Source organism: Camellia sinensis, chromosome 9 (assembly GCF_055761805.1).
Source record: "Camellia sinensis isolate YWXY chromosome 9, ASM5576180v1, whole genome shotgun sequence".
Classification (NCBI taxonomy): Eukaryota; Viridiplantae; Streptophyta; class Magnoliopsida; order Ericales; family Theaceae; genus Camellia; species Camellia sinensis.
Window position 1 is genome coordinate 72,910,854 of NC_138969.1, and position 18,121 is coordinate 72,928,974.

The window sequence follows — 18,121 nt, forward strand, 5'->3', positions numbered from 1 at the left end:
TTTGCCGCCGGTGTCCGTCTGGACTCTGAGAGTGATCGGTGCTCCTGGCGCGCTTATCTTGCACATCTTTGGGGAGCCCTCTAGATGAAGTCTCCAGGCCCGCCATGTTCGGAACGGCGGGGGGTCCGTCTCTCCTCTGGACTGACTCTTGGGTGATGCTGTCAACAACGGACAACAGTGTTTCATCGTAGTTCACCATGAAAGATGATCGGATGAGCATGGAGGACAAAGTTTTCCACAGACGGTGGCAATTGTACGAGAAGAAAATATCAGTCGTTCTCCATACTCCTCGTGTCCAGGCTCTGCGTAACGTCGCCTAACCTGCGAATAGAAAGACGGTGAGCTACCTAGCGGTGTGATGTCGAAAAAACCCTCCGACAATCAAGTTAGCACACAGAGAGAGAGAGAGAGAGAGAGAGAGAGAAAGGGGTAGGTAGCTCAGAAAATCAGATGTTCCAGACCTATGCATGGATACGCAACACCGTTATATAGTTTCTGTGCGCTTATGTTTATCTGTTCTCCCTCTGATGCGTAGATATGTCCCCCAATAGGGTTCCTCCACGTATAAGCGCAAATACCGCCAAACACCAAATAACTAAACTGTCAAACGGTATTGACGCATATGGACAGCGGAATCTTCTTCCCGCTCTCCCATCACGCCACATAGCATTGGCCGCCGAACTGTGTTCAACGTGGCGCCACATCTTCACTGTAATATTGCGTTGCCAGTCTGGCTTCCTCGGTCAATCCTGGACGTGGGCTTAGCCAAGCTACCCAATCTCGACCGAGCTTCTGCTTAGTAGACCTGGCTTGAGGATAAAGTCCATCCGACTCAGTAGAGCGCATATTGTCACCGGGATAGTAACTTGAAGTTGTCTCAACCTGACTAGACTATTCCCTCGATCCAGTACGTAACCAACGTCCGACCGAGCAAAGACCAAGGCTCTGGGCAAGATTAGCTCGGCCTGTTATTAGGCCATAAATTTCCCTCTCAAAATAAAAAATGAACTAAATCTTTTACCAAATTTCCAACAAGTCTTTTTCTATTTAAGTTTGATGAAATTGTTAAAAGATGAAAGATTGGAGTAGAGTTTTTTTCACCAAAATTGATGAAAAGTGCAATTTGGGATGAGAAAGTAATTTTATTATAAGATTTTGATGAAAATTGGTGAAAGGATTGGAGTAACTCATATCAAATCAAGCTTTTTACTCAAAATTTAAAATCAAATTAGATGAAAATTTTGATGAATTATTGGAGATGGTCTTAGTTCTAAAACACATAATCAACTACATAATATAATGCCTATCACTACATAATATTTATCATTAGAATTACCAACAAGGGTTGGTTCAGCGGTAAAACGTTCTAATTTCTTGCTAAAAGCTTGGGTTTGAATCTCCATAGCCCCTTGTTGGGGTTAAACATATTTCTTGGTGCCCAAAACATGCGGGGGGCCTTAGCTTCGACTCTAACGTAGGTACGGTGGCGTTTCCTGCAAATATGTTAAGATACTAAGGGATAATACTCTATGGTGGGTATGTGAAGTAGCTTATTCATATCCATTTATGAATCTAAAGGGTCTACAATAAGACTTTTATAAGACGATGTAGAAAAAAAAAATAAAAATAGTTTAAGAGAAAAATGTGAAATTAACCTTTCCCTTTTTCCTTTTTTTTTTTTTTTTTTTTGAGTTAATTGGTGAAAAATTCATTCCTATGAGGCCATATGTCATTTAGTTCAAGATTTAATCTTTTTTGGTGATAAAGATACGTGTTGAAAAGTAGTCGGAAAGTTGTCAATGGCCAGTAGACGCAGCTGAAGTTGACAGATAGGTGATATTGAATAAATAGTAGGACATTTGAACATATAGTTGCACAAACAGGTGACATGTGTATAGATAGTAAGGCATTTGAATAGATAGTTAAACATTGAACGTATAGTTGCATAGTCAGGTGACATGTATACAGATAATGGAACATTTGAATATATATACAGGTAAGCTTTGAACAAATAGGTCATTTGGTCCAAAAATAAATAAAGTTTGGGCATATTGGCCCAAAAGTTTTGGAAACGGACCTTTAGTGGCCTCAGTGTCCTATTTTATTTTATTTTATTTTTACTAAAGAGAAGGTTAAAATGAAATTTTGTTCTAAAAAATCTTAGTATACACCATGTGTGTCATTCAGATTTAAACTTTCAAGTCATTTGTTCGGACATAAATTTAAGTTCTAAACAAAGAACAGTAGATCACACAAGAATATATATCTAAACAATTCATTTTTATTCAAAAGTTCATGTTTGAACATATTTTTGTTCAAAAATTTATATTCAAATGACAAATAATATCTACTGAATTTTTTTATGATGTGTTGTTTGCTACTCAGCTTGGTCGATTGGATTCCTATGATTGACCATGCAGCTTCATACATATTCGTTGTTCTCGGGCCACTTCTAGTATGGCTTAATAGGGGATCATTATATGTTGCGGTAGAGACAAACACTGTGTTTGATTGGGGAATTTAAAAAAGGATTTAGAAAGAAAAAGAAAAAAAGTGTGTAAAACTAGGCGAGTATAAGTATATTTTATTCACATTTCACCTATCTTTTTCATTTTCCTTTCCCAAACCTTTCTCAAATCCCTCAACCAAACATAATATAAGAATTGTGAGGACAATTGGTGGGGCTTTGTTGGTTGTGCATGTACTTACAAATGTTGTGCATGTTGGTCGTGTTTGTAGTTCCTGTTGGTCTTTTTGTTGGTAGAATTCACAAAACTTAAATTTATGTATCACTTGCTTTTCTTTTCTTTTTTTAGATGGCTATGTATCGCTTGCTTTAGTTTGTCATTTTGTTTTTGTTGCCAATTTATCACTTTTTGTTTCTTTATCTTGATTTTTTATGGCAAAAGTAACTAGGGAAAAAATAAATTGACAATACATTATGATATAATTTTTGTTTATGTTGTTATTCCTTCTAATTTATGGGGGTGGCATTCCAAATTATGTAGATTTGTAGATGCTTGGATTATGCCCTTATAAACATGCATATTTTAGTCTTTTATTTTATTACTTATTAAAAAAAGAATATGAGGAGCAAAGCTCTCAGTGGCTAGGAAAACAATAATGGCCTCTCACATATCCTTGATTTGTTAGAATTAAGGCCATTTATTTGGATGAGTTAGATAAGAGAGGATTATAATTTATCAAACTATTAATTTTAAGATACATAATTCTTGAACTACTTAATTGAAAATGATTTATATCTCATATTTGTTTTCTCATGAGTTTAGATATTTAGAAATGACTATCTTGAATTCAATGTTTGATTATGAAATTATAACAATGATAAATGCTTAATTTTTTTTTTTTATCATTTTCAATTATTTACTAAGTAATAGCAATATTAAACCCATCTTTAATATTTTAATTCTTTTTGGCTAGATTAAAAAAATAAAATTTTATTCAATAAAAATTTATGTTATTTTTTAAAATAAAATTTTAATAAATTTATTTTAAAAAATAATAATAATTAAATAATGAAATTAAAGAAAACATCAATAAAAATTTACGGTTTAAATATAATACATAATTAAATCAAATATTTGGAGGGCAAATATGTCATTTTACTATTTAATCTCATGTGATAATTATGCCACCAATTCTATCCCATGCCTCTCTAAGATACAATAATCTAACATATGTGAAATTGATAGTCTAACCAGACTCTTAAGTCGGCCTACCAATTTGCAACCAAACAATAGACTTTATGATCTAATGGACATGGAGTCCAATCTCTCCTCTAATCCCTCAAAACAAACACATTATCTAAACCATTCCACATTGTTTTATTTTTAAAAAATTTATCAACAGTATCTTAAATAATATATATTTGCCATTTTTAGGAGTATTAGTCTAAAATCCAGAAAATGTATATAAAACATAAATAAATAAATGTTATTAAAAGACAATTACTTGATTCAATTTTATGAGTAAATTACAAATACACATCCTGAAATTTATTTAAAGTACAAATTGTTTCATGTGGTTTAGAAAATTACAAATGCATCCTTATCAGTATTTTTTATTTAACAGAATTAATTAAAAAACTAAAATTCATAATTGATATCCTATACAATAATAAAATTACCTAAATTATTAATTGAAATATATTTTTAACATCATTAAAAATTATTAATTAATTTGATGATTTATTAATAAAAGAGACGATTTGTTATGAAATTAGAAACCTCAATGGTAGAATATAATTTCCAAAACCATTGAGAATTATTCGTAATCTAATTTCAGAGAGTGTATTTATAATTTCTTCTAAATTTATTGACTTTTCTCCGGCGAACAATATATTAGTAAGCAAATAATAATATAATATAAATATCCAATACAATGGGCTGGATGGAAAAAAATCCTCCACAACTAAAATAATTAGTTGACAATTAAACAGCTAAACAGCTATTATTATTTTTTAATCAATCTCATAGTAAACAAAGCATCTTCATTAATTTTAGATAACGAAAGCATCTTCATTAATGGTCACAAAATATAATCACATCGCCCAGCGTGACTGAAACTTTCGGGTGGATTCTTTCCTATCCTTTTCTACAAATCTCTCTCTAGTTAACTCATAATTTATTTTAACTTTTTACAAGATAAAAGCTAATAATAAAGAATTACAAGTTAAAAAATTTTGATGAATTTTTTATAATAAATAATAATGGGTAGAAATTATACTGAACAGTAACATAAATTATTCTTAAAAAAAAAAAATTGTAAGCAACACCAAACACAATAATTGATTGTATAAAATAGAAAAAATTAAAATAAGCTGTCACCAAATTATAAATCATACTTTATGACAAAACAAGTACAATTCTACCAATAGAGGGTTGGTTCAATAATAAGGCGTTTGAATTTATCATTCAAAATTTAGATTTAAGTCTCCATAGTTTTTTTTTTTAGGATTAAACATATTCTTTAACACTTAGAGATGAAGGGCTTGAACTTAGGTCTCAACATAGGTACGGTAGAATTTTTTATAGATATACTGCGAGTGTTAAGAGACAATACTCCCTAACAAATATATTAGAGTAATATATCTACATATCTATTTTTTCAATAAAAAAAAAAAAAAGTACAATCCTCCAATATATATCAAATAATGTTCAAATAATGGAGTTGGAGAATTTTATTATACACCTTTCATATCATTTGTATTTTTAGTTACATTATTTTGAAATATTTAATTATAATTTTTTTTTAATTAAGACTCAAAAAAATATAAAATTATGTCGATTTTTTTTTATAATTATAAAATATATATTTTTCGATTCAACCTCTTTTTTTTCGATTCAAAATTATAAAATATATATGTACCCACCGCTAATAGTCTTTCCTAGGGGTGAGCAGCGGATATACCGATCCGCCAAAACCGACCGAACCAAACCGATCCGCCGCATTTTGGACGGATGCGTGATGACGAGCGGACGGTTGCGGATTGATTTTCTCAAATCCGCCAATTTGGCGGACGGATGGCGGATTTGAGATTTTTTGGCCGCAACCGAACCGCCAAACCGCCAAATCGCGAGCACCCCTAGTAATTTATAAGACTTTGTATTTTTAATTTGTTTAAATATTATATTTGTATTTTCAATTGAAAAAGAGTTTAAATATTTTGTTGAAAAAAAGTTTTCAACTTGAATATATTTTTTGAATTGAAAAAAATAAACGTATTATTCATATATATTTTTTAGTTTTTAAATGTAACTCTAAAAATAATAAATAGAAAATATGATATATGCCGGTTGATTTTTGTTTTCAAAAACATATGTAGATGTAACAATACAGAGACATTCAATCTCTACTACTGCTCTGTTCATGGTTTTGGTGATTTGAATTGTTATTATATTTTAAGAATCACATATTGTAATACTTTATGGGGATGAATCATACTGTGATTGTAATATGTGGATGAGGCATGTAGTGATCATGATATTCTAAAGTTTCAAACTTTTTTTCTTTGGATAAGGCATACAGTGATTGTAATATTTTTTTAAGTCATTGACTGTAATACTTTCTTTTTCTTTTTTTTCTTTTTTCGTTTGAGGAAGTGCACAAGTTGAATTATGTTGAAAATTTATAAAATTTTAAACCGCCAAACCGATTCGCATCCATCCGCCAAACCGCCAATCCGCTCAATCCATATCCGCCGGATTGGCGGACGGATGCGGATTGATTTTCTTCAATCCGCCAATCTGGTGGACGGATGGCGGATTGGAGGTTCCGTGGCCGCAACCGACCCGCGCCCACCCCTCTTTCCCCCACTAATAACATAGTCATCATCATATGATATGATTAGACTGCCACATCTTTCAAAACCAATCAATAATTGACGCTTGGGAATCTCAACCACAAGATGCCCAAAATTAGGGATTGTTTGGGATGTTTTAATTAAGTGTATTTTTTTATTTTTTAGACTTAAAAAATTGAGAAAAAAATATGATTGTTTGGGATAATTTTTTGACTTTATAAAAAAAAATGTGTATTAAAAAATTGTATAAATTAGTATATATGAGAGATTAGATGGAATAGGTTGTGTGATCGGTAGAGTAAAGGTTAGGAGATGATTCCCTATTTTTTAGACATTGAATTGGAGGTGTTGTTCGGCCAGTGGGGGCCCACCAAAAGTCCCGTTTTGCTAATCCAAACCGTTCAATGTGTAGAACTCGTCGAGTACTATACTCTAGTAAAAAGTCACGTTGATCGGATATCGATAACTATCTAATCGGATTAGTTTGTTTTCAACCGTTAACTATAACACCATCCATTTTATAAATTTTAATTGATATGATCATATAATTACCGATATCTGGTCAATGTGATGTTTTGCAAGCATATAGTACTCGACGGGTTTTATATATTAAACGGTTCAGATTATTAAAAAGGGACCCGTGATGAGCTTCCACAGGCCAAACAACACTATATTATTTATATACCTAAATAAGTACAATTTTTCCCACCCCCAACTCCGCCAACTCTGCCGTTAGAGTTGTTTGAAAAGAAAGATTATGTAAAATTAATTTTTTCCCACTTCAAAAAGTAAAAAGAAAGCATATCTAAAAATATCTAAACAAATCCCACTTCAAAGAAATGTCCTTGGGCAACATTACATTTTAATTTAAAATTTAAAAAATTATTTAAAGTCAAAAATCTAATAAATTATATAAAAAAATTATTTTTTTTAAAACTTTTTACATATCTTTCCGTAAAAAAATAAAAAATCATCTCAAATATACTAATTTTTTTACCTCATATTTTAACCAAAAAATTTAAAAATTATTAAAATAGTATGTTCCCAAATGAGGCCTAAATTTAATCAACATTATATTCTTGAGGCCCATTGATTCAAAATTTCGATGAATTTTTTTTATCAAAATTGAGATCTAATTTATTCATTAAACTTGTATCAAATCAATTTATAAAAAATAAAAAAAAATCATCAAATGAATGATGAATCAAACCTTTTTTAAAATTGCCAACAAACATTGTTTTCATTTAAATTTGATAAAATTATTAAAAGATGAAAAATTAAAAATAAATTTTTTTTTTAACCTAAATTAGTTGAAGAAGATTTTTGAGATATGTTAGGTATATTTGAAAAGATTTGAAGAAAAAATTAATTCTCATCATGGAGTGAGCTATATTAAATTAAATATTTTTGACAAATCATGATGATAGACCATATACTTTAATTATTGTGTCATTTTAATCTTTATAATTTTAATTAGCTCGATTTTGACCCTAAATATATAATTTTATCTCAATTCGATCCAATTGATTGCAACTCTTAACGTTTATTTATGAAGAATATTCGCATAAGTGTCATGTATCATATTTTAAAGACAAAATTATAAACTTATTGATCTCAGTGAATTTATCTCTACTAATTTAGTGATTAAAAAGAAAAAAAAAACACTAATGACATTATCGATATTATCAAATTGACACAAAATTTAAAACTAAGTATCAAAATTGAGCCAATTGAAAGTGTAAGGACAAAAAAGATACAAAAAATAAAATATAAGGACCACCCGTTCAATTTTTCCATTTTAAAAAAAAATCTAAATTGTTGAACAAAATTAATGAAAACAAAAGTCCAAGGTTGGAGATGCTATTAGAGGCACAATTCTATCTTTTGAGTACGAGTTGAATAATAAAAAAAATGGTTAATTATACTAAATTCCTTTTAACTATGACTCATTGGCACTTTACTTCTTTAATTTTAAAATTCAACAATAAATTGGTATTATCTTGTTACACTTAATACATTTCATCAAGATTTTATTAAAAATTTAAACAAAATGAGGCCATATGTGAAGCCAACACATTTATTAATTTTTTAGGACAATAATGTCATCATTTCATGATCTCATTTGAACTTTATCTCCCTTATCTTAGTGGCAAAATATAAAGAAGATCACCAAATAAAATCATTATTGTCCTAAAAAATAATGTGTCATGTCGCTTCATACATAATCTGATTTCGTTTAAATTCCTAATAGAATCCTTATAAAAGGTATTAATTTAACAAGATATCCTATACGGTGATTAACTTTAGTTCTAAAGTTCAAAGTTCAACGGACAAAGTACAAACGAGTAATAAAAGAAAGAAAATGATTTGAGTTTCACACTTAGGTAAGAACATAAAAGAAATTATTGTGGTTTCTCACTTTCTTATTTGGATAAGCAATGATTGAAAGAGGACACATATATCCTTTTATTCTATTTGCTTTGTGTTTGGAGGGATATTTTATAGGTGTTACATTTTTTTAAAAGAGTAATTTTAGAGAGCTTCTATTTCCAAATGCTATTTTTCATTTTATGCGCTTCATTTTTAGTTCACACACTTAAAAAAATAATAAATATGTAATATACGCTCAATCCACACACTTCTATCTCAAATATATCCTAACGATTAAAAAGTGTAGCTTCACTATTCAAAACACAAAAGATGGACATCCAGTCCCAAAAATACGTTGGGGGTGTTTGTTTCAGCTTTTCAAAACTAACTTATGGCTTTTAGTTTTGAAAAAATTATTTTAGACTGTTTGGTTAAACTTATTTCAAACAGCTTCTGATTTTAACAGCTTATTTTAACTAAAAAAAGCTGATTTTGAGAAACTACTCACCCTCTGTTTCTGATTATCAGCTTCTACTGTGGACATGTTAATTTATGGTTATACTCTTAGATTTTTTTATTTTTTATTTTTTTAAAAATAGAAAAAGACCCAAATGGACTATAGATTATTATTATTATTTTTTATGAAAAATCTAGACAAACAAAAAATAAAAATTAATTGAAAAAGCTATTTCACAGCTTATTTAACAAACACTACTCAGCAACTTAAATCTATAATCCAACAGCTACACCAAACAGATTAACAACTTCTGATTAAAGTCATAATCTATAATCTGTTAAGCTATAATCTATAAGCTATTTTAACAGCTACACCAAACGGGGCCATTAGCTCCAGGGCTTCAACACATAACATCAATGAACCCATATGCTCCAATCGAAAGTCTTCACCATCTTGTCACTTTGGAGAGTCATACCATCAAATCCTAAAAGTTTTTTTAGGTTTGGGATAAGCTAATGCCCAGTAGGAATACCATTAACAGAGTATATAAATTATCGAAATGCATATAATCATACTATGCACATGTCATGATAAAAACAATGTTTTTTTCTCCTTTAAAACAAATGATGTTCAATGCGCAATTTCCATTCAAAACTTCATCATCAATAATGAGGTGGTAAATAAGCAATGAATTCTCAAGCAAGAGCCGTAAACCATACATATATATATATATATATATTTATATATTGAAAATATCCCTACATTTGCCAACTCTCGATACGGCAGGGCAATGGGCACCTCAAAAACATTTTTTTTCCTTTCACATTTGTCAACTCTAAAAACGGTGGAACCAATGGACACCCAAAAATAATTTCACATTCTTCCGGCTATAAGTTCAAGATAGGACAATTGGGTACCGTGACTCCCCGCATAGGTACCAATACAATACTACACTCATGTTTCAAAACCCGATTCAACTTGGACTCATACTCTATTTACCTCATTTCACATTTCCAAACATTCAATAAAGCGTATCAACATGAGATAAAATCATGAGTGCCATGAGATGCATGAACTTGCAAATATTTCAAGTTGCCTAAGGTTCAATTAAATTTGCGGGAGATAAACAATACGTCTCATATTCCAAAAAAGAAAAAAAAAAACTTAATTCCATAAGTTCATTAACATCCACTGCCTCAATTAAGTAAATAAATCTCAACAAGTTCACTAATTCGATCATCATCCAAGTTTCAATACACTAATAACTGTTGGAAAGTTTGGTTTTTATTGGCTTATTGTGGGCCAATTTTGAGTCCAAATTTGAGTGGGTCCCAAATGTCTTTTGAGATGAGCCCAAAGAGGTGACGTGTTCCTTGCCTCATGGCATGTCACCCGGTGAAGACAGTTCGTCAAAACTATTTATGAGTGAATGAGAAGTTGATGTCGTTTTCGGGTTCGTGGAATGGACTATTAAAGAAGTAAAATGTGGGTTTCCTTGAAATGTTTATCCCACATTGGAAACTTAAAAGAACTTGCGTGTGTATATAAGTTCTAGGTGGCAACACTTGGGTTGAGCCTTAAGAGGCACCCCAAGTTTGTAGAAGGGAGGAATTATGGACAAATTGAACCTGTGCTCAAACCGCCACCGCCGTCGTCCGTCCGACCAGGGTCGGGTTGGTTTTAACATTAATTTTTTGGAAAAAATTTATTTGAATTTTTTCAGTTTCTTGCAGAAAAATTAATTTAAATTTTGCGCCAATTTTTTCGGTCCAAACAGTGCTCTTTTTCAATCCATTTTCTAGCAAGTTCAAACTGCTCAACAGATTGAAAAACTGCCCAGCAGTTCCAAGCAATTTTAAAACTGCCAGCAATTAGCAGATCTATCCAATTTCGAAACTATATCTGTTCAGTTTGGGTTTGTACCTGTTCGAAATTTTCCAACAGGTTCCAGTTTGCCAATAAATTCAGTATAACTCTAGCAGATTTCTTCATCCGAAAATTCATTTGTTGCTGTCCAAATTTTGCTCTATTTTTCATTGTTCTTCATATTAGTTTTAGGGAAAATTCAAAGAGTGTAGAACACAGGTTTAGTTTGTCGTACAAATTGTTTAGAGTGCTACTACAATTTTTGTAAAAGATCATTGTATCCTAGGAGATAGACGCCATTCATCCATAAACACCGAAGCGGGGCGAATATGTCTTAAGGACAGAATGTCACACACTCGACTTGATCTTTTAAATATTTATTCGGTTTGGTAAAATAAATTATGTAAGTAATTTATTTTTATTTGTTTTATTTGTTTCAAGTTATTTATTTTACGTAAAAGATTGTTCCAACAATCTTAAGACAGATTTGAATTATTCTGTTTGTATAAAAATTTTCATTTGTTTCCTTTTCTCTTTCTTCTTCTTACAAAAATTATTTTCTGTGGTTTTACAAAATAATATACTAGTTGGAAAAAAAAATAATAGTAATATATTGCTTATTTTCTTTGACAACTAGTAGTAATATACTGGTAGTCATTAACAATTTAGAATATTTATTTGTGAAATTAGTCAGAAATTAATTTTGGTTTTCAGAAATAATTTCAGAGTTTTCATTAATTAAAATTTTGTTTCAGTATTTTAATTTTTGAAGTGTTACATAAATTTAATTTTTTCTGTGTGGAATTAATTTGTTTAAATAAATATTTTTATTTTCAAATTAATTGAAAATAAAAGTTACAATTCTCTTTTCTTTTATTTTTACAGATTTAAATTCTGTGTTTATGGTTTAAATTTTTTGTGTAGTATAAAATTCTAATTATAATTTTGTTTTATAATTTAGAATTCATGGTTACAGAAACTAGTCAAACTAATGTTCAAACCAGTACTGGTATGGTGGTTGCAATTGCGCCAACCCCTCTTTATGTTGTGACTGTGCCAGTGAATCATGGTAAAAAGCCACATAAGTTCTTAGGAACTGATTTTCGCAAAGGCAAAGGAAGATCAAGCGAGAAGCCTACTCAAACCAATATGACCGAAGTGGACAAATTTTCCAATGGTGTTGATGACATAAATCTTTCTGTAGTTGTTTCCGAGGCAAACCTTGTCAGAAATCCTAAAGAATGGTAAGTGAACACTGGTGCTACACGCCATATCTGTGCCGACAAAAAAATATTCACATCCTACACTATGGTAGACAACGGCGAATAACTTTTTATGGACAACTCATCGACTTCTAAAATTGAAGGATAAGGAAAGATTATTTTAAAGATGACATCTGGAAATAAACTCACTCTCAACAATGTGCTGCATGTACCGGATATTCGCTAGAATCCAGTCTCTGGATCTCTATTGAGTAAAAATGGGTTTAGGCTAGTTTTTGAAAGTAACAAGTTTGTACTTACTAAAAACGGGATGTATGTAGGAAAATGTTACATGTTTGATTGCCTTTTCAAACTAAATGTAATAACTGTTGTCCTCTCTGTTATTAATAAAAATACATATTCTTCTTACTTGCTTGAGTCTTCAAATTTTTAGCATGGTAGACTAGGACATGTTAATTATGGATCTTTGTGTAGATTAATTAATATGGAATGTTTACCTAAATTTGACATTAATTTAAATCATAAATGTAAAATTTGCGTTGAGGCAAAATTAACTAAAACTCATTTTCATTCAATTGAATGAAGTATGGAGCCACTTGAATTAGTTCATAGTGACATTTGTGATTTTAAATCAATTCAAACTAGAGATGGGAAAAAATATTTTATCACTTTCATAGATGACTATACTAGATATAGTTATGTTTATTTAATTCGAACCAAGGTTGAAACTTTGGAGACTTTCATTCAATATAAGAATGAAGTTGAAAATCAACTTAGCAGGAAAATTAAAAAAACTTAGAAGTAATAGAAGTGGTGAATATGAATCATCTTTTCGTGAGTTTTGTAAAGAATATGAAATAATTCATCAAACCAATGTTTTTTACTCACCTCAGCAAAATGGAATTGCTGAAAGGAAAAATAAGACTTTAAAAGAAATGATGAATGCCATGTTAATCAGTTCTAGATTACCTCAGAACTTGTGGGGGGAAGCAATACTTTCTACTAATTATATATACTTAACAAAGTACCCTGAAAGAAAGTGACTCAAACACCTTATGAAATGTGGCATGGGAGAGTACCATGCTACAAATACTTAAAAGTGTGGGGGTGTTTGGCTAAAGTGGCTATTCCTAGTTCTAAACAAGAGTAAGATAGGTCCTAAAATTGTTAATTTCATATTCATTGGTTATGCCATGAATAGTAGTGCATATTGGTTTTTGATTCATAAGTCATAATGTTCTAAAATGCATGTAAATACTATTATTGAATCTCGGAATGTATCGTTCTTTGAACATATATTTCCAAAAAAGACTAGATGAGAAGCTAGGACTAATAAAAGATCTTATGATGCTATTACTAGTCATGATCAAGAACAAGAGCAAGAGATAGATCAAAATGAAGAAAAGGAACCTAGGCGTAGTAAACGTGCTAGAACCTCAAAATCTTTTAGTCCAAATTTTCTTTTAGTCCAGATTTTCGAACATTTTTATTAGAAAATGAGCCTTTAACTTTTAAAAAAGCTATAAACAACGAAATTGAATTCATCCTGCAAAATCACACTTGGGAATTGGTAGATTTGTCACCAAATTATAAACCTCTTGGGTGCAAGTGAATTTTCAAAAGAAAAATGAAAGGGGATGAATTAATTGACAAATACAAGGCAAGACTTGTGGTCAAAGGATATAGACAAAAAGAAGGTCTTGATTACTTTGACACATACTCACTAGTTACCAGAATAACACCTATTAGAATGCTAATTGCCATTGCATCTTTGTACAATCTAAAAATTCATCAAATGGATGTGAAAACTGCTTTCTTAAAAGGTGAGTTAGATGAAGAAATTTACATGGAGCAACTAGAAGGTTTTTCTGTTCTAGGGAAAGAGAAGAAAGTGTGTAGATTGGTTAAATCATTACATGGTCTAAAACAAACGCCAAAGCAATGGCATGAGAAATTTGACAAGGCAATGATGTCAAATGGATTTAAAATTAATGAATGTGACAAATGTGTTTATATTAAAAACACAAACAACGGTTATGTTATACTCTGTCTTTATGTAGATGATATGCTCATCATAAGTAGTAATAATGATATGATTAAACTATCAAGAAAATGTTGAATAAACATTTTGACATGAAAGACATGAGGATTGCTAATGTAATACTTGATATGAAAATTGAAAAAACATCAGAAGGTTATGCTTTGTCACAATCTCATTACATTAAGAAAATACTTGACAAATTTAGCAAAGATGATGATCATCTTGCTAGAACACCTATGGATGTTAATTTGTTTCTTTCTAAGAATGTTCAGGAAAGTATTTCTCAATTAGAGCATGCCCAAATTATTGGAAGCTTAATGTACTTGATGAACTGCGCTAGCCCGTATATAGCTTATACAATATGTAAATTAAGTAGATATACGAGTAACCCAGGAGTAGAACAATGGAAAGCAATTATAAGGGTTCTAAGATACCTCAGATTTACTCGTAACATTAGGCTGAATTATACTCGATATCTAGCAGTACTTGAAAGATATTGTGATGTAAACTAGATATTGAATATTAGAGACTCAAAATCCACCAGTTGGTATGTCTTTACTCTTGATGGTGCGACTGTATCTTGGAAATCTTCCAAACAGACTTGCATTACTAGGTCTACTATGGAATCAGAATTTATAGTTTTAGATAAAGTTGGGAAAGAAGCAGAATGGCTGCACCACTTCCTTGAAGATATTTCAATGTGGCCAAAATCGGTGCCTGCTATATGCATACATTGCGATATTCAATCAACAATAGGTAGAGCACAAAGTCATATATATAACATTAAGTCACAACACATTTGTCGTTGACATAACACCGTGAGACAACTACTCTCTAATGGAATTATTTCCATTGAATATGTGAAGTCTAAAGACAACATAGCGGATCCACTAACCAAAGGGTTAGCAAGAAAGTTAGTTGAGAATTCATCGAGAGGAATGAGACTTAAGCCGATTAAATAAGAGTTACCACAATGACAACCCAACCTAGTTGATTCAAGATCCCAAGATCTAGGTACAAAGGGACAACCGAGTTGTGTATGACTCGTAAAGATCATTGGGGAGTTAAACTCCTACCAATTTCTATGATGAAATAGTGATGTCTGCAGCGTTTTAGATTAAGTAATATTTTTAATGATTCTTATATCTTGGTATACCAAGTGGAGTATGGTAGGATACCCTTCATAAGAATCACCTATATGAGTGCGAACTAGGCCGGTTCTATGAGATTTGTGAAAAGCTACAATTCTCTAAAGCACTCATGAAAGACCAGGTTGTTTAGGGTCAAAATGAACACAATAGTGAGAACTAAACTGTCTGGTGCCAATTTTTATGATGAAATAGTGATGTCTGCAGCGTTTTAGGTTAAGTAATATTTTTAATGATTCTTATATTTTGGTATACCAAGTGGAGTATGGTAAGATACTTTTCATAAGAATCACCTATATGAGTGTGAACTAGGCTGATTCTATGAGATTTGTGAAAGGTTACAATTCTGTAGAGCACTCATGAAAGACCAGGTTGTTTAGGGCCAAAATGAACATAATAGTGAGAACTAAACTGTCTGGTAATATACTGTGTGCGTTCTATTGTCTTGGTCCATACAAATGGCTGAACAGTTCAAGACATCATATTCACTGGTTAATTGGTGAATCCGATAGTGTCTTATAAGGAAAAGTTCAAAGCCAAAAGCTACCTATCATTTGCAGCATATTTTCAATTTATGTACTCTCTGTAATTAGATCATGTTGTTGCATTTTCTCTCCGTCAAATTTCATTCATGTGGGGGATTGTTGGAAAGTTTGGTTTTTATAGGCTTATTTTGGGGCAATTTTGAGCCTAAATTTGAGTGGGTCTCAAACATCTTTTGGGGTGAATCTAAAGAGATGACGTGTTCTTTGCCACATGGCAAGTCACTCGATGAACACAGTTCCTCAAAACCATTTCTGAGTGAATGAGAAATTGACGTCGTTTTTCGGATTCATGAAATGGACTACTAAAGAAGTAAAATGTGGGTTTCCTTGAAATGGTCATTTCACATTGGAAACTTAAGAGAACTTATGTGTGTATATAAGTTCTAGGTAGCAACACTTGGGTTGGGCCCCAATGGGCACCCTAAGTTTTTAGAAGGAATGAGTTATGGACAAATTAAACCTTGGCTCAAACCACCACACACGCGCACGCGCTGCCACCACCGGCCGGTCGGGCCAAGCATTGCCGGGCGGGGGTGTGGGTTGTGCGTTGGGTCGGTTCTAACATTAATTTTTTGGACAAAATTTATTTGAAAATTTTCAATTTATTGTGGGAAAATTAATTTAAATTTTGCGCCAACTTTTTTTTGTCCAAACAGTGCTCTTTTTCACTTTATTTTCCAACAAGTTCAACAGGTTCAAACTGTTCAACAGATTGAAAAACTGCCCAACCGTTCCAAGTAGTTTTAAAATTGCTAGCAGTTAGCAGATCTGTCTAATTTCGAAACAGTATCTGTTCAATTTGGGTTTGTACCTGTTCGAATCTGTCGAACAAGTTCCAATTTGCCTATAAATTCAGTATCATTCCAGCAGATTTCTTCATTCGAAAAGTCATTTGTTGTTGTCCAAATTTTGCTGTTTTTTGCATTGTTTTTCATATTAGTTTTAGGGAAAATTCAGTGAGTGTAGAACACAGGTTTAGTTCGCCGTACAAATTGTTTGGAGTGTTACTACAATTTGTGTAAAAGATCATTGTATCTTAGGAGATAGACGCCATTTATTCGTAAGCACCAAAGCAGGGCAAATCTGTTTTAAGAACAGAGTGTCACACACTCAACTTGATCTTTTAAATATTTATTCGGTTTAGTAAAATAAATTCTGTAAGTAATTTATTTTTATTTGTTTGATTTGTTTCAAGTTATTTATTTTACATAGAAGTGTTCCAACAATAAGTCAATTTCATATTACATTGTTCAAATGAATCAAAATCATCTTTTAGAATAAAAATAAAAAATGAGAGTTTAGTAAAATTTTAGGGCTATTCTTTTCCATACATTTCAAAATCAAATAATCTTCATCAAACACCCTTACATTCATTAATCATTCAAAACACCTTAAGGATTTGGGAGAAATCTCTTTTTAATAGCCATAACCCATATAAATCAAGTAAATCATCTCATACATCAATATAACTAACAAAATACCACATATACACCTCAAGTCATAGATATACTTACAAGCACCCCTACCTCAAAGATGAGAGCAAGAGATGAAGACCCAAGGAGAAAATTTCAAAGAAAACACGATCCAAACGGTACAAGTGTTGATCTCTTCGAGCTCTATGTTTTCTTAGTAAAAAATATGAGATCTAGGTGGGAGGATGAGTGTTTTTTGAAAAAGGGAAAAGTGAAAGAGAAGAGAGAAAGAAAAGTGTGAAAAATGAGGCAAATAGTTGATTTTAAGTTTGTGATCTTGAACAGACTGCTCGAGTGAAGAATGAGAGCTTCCAACATTTCTAAGTGTGAGGAACAGACCACTTGAGCACTCACTCTTGCGCTTAAGTGAACTGAGATTTTTAAAAGTGGCACAGCCTCACAAGTTCCTAAAGCATTCCATGTACATCAACCTTATTTCCATATGTAGCCATTTATATTTTAGAAGTATATGTTTTCATTTACTTCTTACATTTATATTTCATTTACTTAGATTTATAGTGTAAATAGGAAAATACCCCTCATTTGTATTCAAAGAAAAAGAAAATCCAATCAAGTAAAAAAGTGATTTCTCCAATTTTAGTACAAAAATTATTTTTCGACAGCAATTACTAAGTTTGACATTGAAGTAAAGTGGCTAATACCTCATAGAAAAATCT